The 5,724-nt window shown below is 37.5% G+C and overlaps 1 long non-coding RNA gene across 1 annotated transcript; it reads right to left on the bottom strand.

Annotated features, from left to right (window-relative positions):
• Positions 1-868: 868 nt before the first annotated feature.
• On the bottom strand, positions 869-1,472 carry LOC307153796. Its single transcript, XR_013820210.1, has 3 exons — positions 1,417-1,472; positions 1,159-1,223; positions 869-981 (listed from the first exon to the last, which is right to left on the bottom strand). It is a non-coding gene; the product is annotated as an uncharacterized lncRNA (long non-coding RNA).
• Between the last annotated feature and the right edge of the window lie 4,252 nt (positions 1,473-5,724).

Raw genomic sequence — 5,724 nt, 5'->3', positions numbered from 1 at the left:
GTCAATGCTGGAAATGATGTGTGAAATTTTTACACATTAACGGGTGAGTTTAGGGACAACATTTTTTGTGTTAATTTTAACTCATTCATTGTGTTAATGATTTTAACAAAGTAATATGTCAGAAAGGTTAGCACAAAGATGTGTAAACATGTTAAATTAACACATTATGTGCTGTCCTTCACTGCACACATTGTTATAAAACATACATAAAATCCTAAACAAAATGTTAGCGTTTGACAAAATTAATGTAGTCATTGGTTGTTTATCTTATACAATTATTATAATGAAATATGAAACATTACATTCATAAAACTGCAGAATATAAATAAAAAATTGTAAGCAGTCAAAAAGGAAATGTCCAACACAGGACAAAACACAGTTATTTTCACAATACATGACACATAACCCCACCTTCTAAATATTTTCACTTATTTCCAAAAATGTGTTGGATTCATGTACACTGGTGGCCAAAAGAAGTATTTAAGTGTCTTAATGATTTTGAAAGAAGTCTCTTTGATGCTCAAGAAACATTTATTATTATTATCAATATCTGACTGTCTACTCCTCCATCTTTTCCACAGCATAGGAGTAAAAGTCATCATCAAAATAACCTTTAAAAAGCCAACACAATGTTTTTGTCCACCTTTGCAAATAAATGAACTTCTCCAAAGACTGGTTCCTGTTCAGAACTTGACTGACAACATCAGAATGTTCCCTGGTCTGTACCCTGTAACCTTTTTTTTCTTTTCTTTTTTTGCATTTTTATTATTATTTTTACTATAACTTAAGAATATATATTTGTAAACAGCTTTTTTGTCAATAGCATATTTAAACATTTCTGCTTAACTAAATTAAATTTTGGCAGATTAAATTTTAATACTTACATATCCTAAATTCTGTCCAAAAATGCTGAGATCCATAGAGAGAAAGACTGTAATCGATGATTTAGCCCATTTCAGCTTGTCTGCAGTGAAGGGGTCCCTGCTTGAGACAAATACACAGTCAGACACATGCAAGAAATCACTGTGTGATGATCGTTCTCCTTCCTACAGTAGTTAACCCACCTGTGCGCTGATATTAGGACCTTCCTGGTCAGGTGTGACTTTTTGTTAAGAATGCTAGATTTGGTATGAATGAGAGTTTTAGTGCAGTGCTTACCTGGATACATTTAATCTGGTGAGAATGAACATAGAAAATGGTCCATCTTCTGATTGGTTAATTTGCTGTGTAATAAATATAATGTTAGACATGCAAAGGTCACTTATTTGATATAAAGTTAACCAATTTTATAGATTTTAATAAGATATTGTATGCTACCTAGTCTGCACCAGTGGCTCCAAAGCACTTATCACATATTGCTAATCATTTCAGCAAACGTATGTCAAAAATATGATTTCAAGTACAGCTTAGGCCTACCTCAGGAATCTTGCTAGAAGTCACTGGCGCGAATTGGCACTTTGTTGCAGTTGCCTTTAAACACATACAAAAATTGCAGTAAATATTAAATTCCATTAACAAAACCTATAATATGTTATAGTTTGCAAACTAATGCTAAAACTAGAAAGGTGGCTGCTAACCATAAAACTTGTTAGCTAACATACAATGTAATTTTCTCATAAGTGGGCCAACATTAGCTACAACCAAAACAGAATTTCACATTAGTTAATTTAATGCTAATGTAAACTAAGCGTTGCTCGTTGGCGTATTTTAACTCGACAATTCAATAATCTAACAAAGTCTGTAAAATGAAACGTTAGGGCAGTTCACTGAGGTAAAGTGCGTTACCGCCATGTTGATGAGTATAGCATTAAACTGGGGTGCACAAACCTGTCAACACACAAAGAATGTTTTTTTACCTTGCTTGCGCAAGGTTGTGCAAGGTTGTGCAAGCTTGCTTGCTCTCGCTCTGTGAAGTGAATTCCGTCTCTACCCCGGGCCATTGATGCTCCAGTGCGACATGACAAATCCCAGACACAGTGTATAGTGATGCCCCGTTATATTTCTGACGTACGGTACTCCGAGTCAAAGCACTCACACTATTTCTGACAAGGGACAAACAGGTTTGCATTTTGCATTAATGGTCCGGTTGCTTCAATGTGTCCAATATAGACAGCCTCTGGCTGTAATAGCGTTGTAGACACGTTGTTGTGTGAGGCAAAAATTATGAAATAAAAAGCACAATGGAATTGTGCCAGAGAGGCCGTTACGTCAAATACAGTAGTATACAGCAAATTTTTAAAAATATAGTAAGTCTCTGTATGTGGTGTTTGACGTCACAGAAAATTCCCATGATGCAATGGGAATCACAGTTATATACTGTAAAGAGAAATAGCAGTATAAAGCCTCTGTTATACTCCAGTTTGGACGCGTACACGACAGCTGCGCACAGCTCGGATGCGGACTACTTGTATTTATACTTTCTGCTGAGGTCCGCTCGGTAAACGCGTTCAACGCATGCGCAGTAGATCGGTCTGGCCAGTATAATCGATAATATTTTAAATATTTATAGTTTATATTTGCATTTATGTCAAAACCTAGACACTTTCAGACATCAAAATGACATTTATTAATATGTATTCGTGTCAAAATGACATATAAACATCTTTTCCTATTCTATTTTGCCTGGAAACGCTTCCAACAGGCTTGCGTGAAAAATAGGCATTGGTTCTATTTCTAGCATGCACGCGTTTTCCGTTTTTTCAAATTCGGCGTCCATGTTATTTCCATCTCTTTCGCGGTTTTAACCTAATGAACGCGCGCCCTTGGTCCGCGCGGTTACAAAAAATGGGAGGCACGCGCCAGTCCGCAACGAGCCTCCGCGCGCACCCCCGATGACGATTTTTACGTCACGCGGACCCTTGCGGACCCTCGCGCCATCGCGGTCACGGAAAGTATAACAGAGGCTTAATACTGGGTGATTTAAAGTAAATAACTGTAGAAATTACAGAAAAGTCTAACAATGTATGTGTTCCACAACCACACACTCACTGGAACAAACAACACCCACTTATTGTCCATGTTATTATTACTCTGAGTTGTTGCATTCAGCTCTTCTGCCCTGACATGTTTGTCATGATGCAAATCTTTTCAATTTGTGGTAGCTGGGAGCTAAAGAAAGACTTAATCTGATTGGCTATGAGGTAACCTTCTATTCCCTCAGCCAACCAATCAGCTTCGGGTGAGGAAGTGACACCAGTAGCAGACTGCTTGTAAGTAGTCACTCATTTTATATCATCATGGTGTTCATTTACAGTGCAACTGTGCTACGACACATAGTCCTCCCATTGTTTTTACCATTGTAATACTTTTTTGAACCATTGCCATGGTAGTGTGGTTTTAAAGTAAGAAAGAAAAACAGTTATTTAAAAATTAAACATATTTATTTTAACAGTTTGGCAGACTAGAGTCTGACTTATGTCTGTGAATTCTAGAATAAAAACCAGACAGCACCTCCAAGAATCCATAGCAAAATATAATAACGTACTTTAATTTTTTTAAATTCAGGACTTTTTTTTTTTCTGTAAATTTCGGAAAATGCTGGGAATTAACTATAAAACTCCTGTAATTTGTTACAATGTTGGTACAATGTAATAAAAACATTGTTTATTTACTTCAACTCTGCTTGATGTAAATGTGGTATTATTTTGCTCTAGTTTGAGGAGTTTTATCTTACAACTAAGTTACGTTTGTCCCCAGATGTAAATTGATTATAACAAAACCTCCCTATGGGGATCTAGAGCAGGGTTCACCAATCTCGGTCCTGGAGGGCCGCTGTCCCTGCAGAGTTTAGCTCCAACCAGCTCCAACACACCTGTTTGAAAGTTTCTAGTATGCCTAGTGAGACCTTGATTAGCTGGTTCAGGTGTGTTTAATTGGGGTTGGAGCTAAACTCTGCAGGACACCGGCCCTCCAGGACCGAGATTGGTGAACCCTGATCTAGAGACTCTGTTCAGCCTTGTTAGTCACATGTCTTTTGTTTTCCCGCCACTCATCTACCATCATTAGTTCATTATCATCACCTGTGTCTTGTCAATCATTTTCATCTGTGTCACCTGGTTTGTGTTCATCAGTGTCTGTATTTAGTTCCCTCTGTTCAGTCAGTCTTGGTCCGTTCTCGTCTATGTAACGTTGCAACCTGTGTGTGTATCCTGCCATTTTGTATTGCTTGAGTTATATTTGTAAGTAAACACTTTGTATTGGAGCATTCTGCCTTCCTCGTCTTCTTCTGCCTGCACACACCCTGACACCTATATTGAAAAAGTAAATGAAAAAAAAAAAAAATCCTGGATCCTGGTATTCCCTTTGTTATGGGGACCAATAGTAATACCAGTAATTGTTGACCTTGTGGTAGTTTTTTTTTTTTTTTTTGTCACCATGAGGAAACAGCTCATAAATCATACTAATTTATATATATATATATATATATATATATATATATATATATATATATATATATATATATATATACACTCACCTAAAGGATTATTAGGAACATACTAATACTGTGTTTGACCCCCTTTTCGCCTTCAGAACTGCCTTAATTCTATGTGGCATTGATTCAATAAGGTGCTGAAAGCATTCTTTAGAAATGTTGGCCCATATTGATAGGATAGCATCTTGCAGTTGATCGAGATTTGTGGGATGCACATCAAGGGCACGAAGCTCCCGTTCCACCACATCCCAAAGATGCTCTATTGGGTTGAGATCTGGTGACTGTGGGGGCCATTTTAGTACAGTGAACTCATTGTCATGTTCAAGAAACCAATTTGAAATGATTCGAGCTTTGTGACATGGTGCATTATCCTGCTGGAAGTAGCCATCAGAGGATGGGTACATGGTGGTCATAAAGGGATGGACATGGTCAGAAACAATGCTCAGGTAGGCCGTGGCATTTAAACGATGCCCAATTGGCACTAAGGGGCCTAAAGTGTGCCAAGAAAAAAAGGTTGTAACAAGTGGTTATTTCAGTCAAAGTTGCTCTTCTATCAGCTTGAATCAGTCGGCCCATTCTCCTCCTAGAAATGGTTGTGCGTGAAAATCCCAGTAACTGAGCAGATTGTGAAATACTCAGACCGGCCCGTCTGACACCAACAACCATGCCACGCTCAAAATTGCTTAAATCACCTTTCTTTCCCATTCTGACATTCAGTTTGGAGTTCAGGAGATTGTCTTGACCAGGACCACACCCCTAAATGCATTGAAGCAACTGCCATGTGTTTGGTTGATTAGATAATTGCATTAATGAGAAATTGAACAGGTGTTCCTAATAATCCTTTAGGTGATTGTATAAATATATATATATATCTTTTTTTTATTATTATTATTATTATTATTATTATTTTGTTTTTTTTTATTTAAAAATGCTAAATGTTTTCTATGAGGGTTGTGGTTAGGGGATAGAATATACAGTTTGTCCAGTATAAAAATCATCATGTCTATGGAAAGTCCTCATGTAAACGTGTGTGTGTGTGTGTGTTTGTGTGTGTGTGTGGCTGCAGGCTGTAGGCTGTGCTTAAGCTGTGAGAGCTGAATGATTGAATGTTTAAAATGTGAATGAGGGTTGAACATTGTGACATGGCTGCATGATGGAGCGGTCTGCCATTTACACGTCATACAGTGATGAATATGGCCTTCTCAAATAGTGTGTGTGTGTGGGTGTGTGGTCCTGATAAACCCTACGCTATGGGGACAAAATGTCACCACAAAGATGGCAATATCAAAAAT

Source organism: Squalius cephalus (assembly GCF_949319135.1).
Source record: "Squalius cephalus genome assembly, chromosome: 25".
NCBI lineage: Eukaryota > Metazoa > Chordata > Actinopteri > Cypriniformes > Leuciscidae > Squalius > Squalius cephalus.
This window is presented reverse-complemented; position numbering and strand designations above follow the sequence as displayed.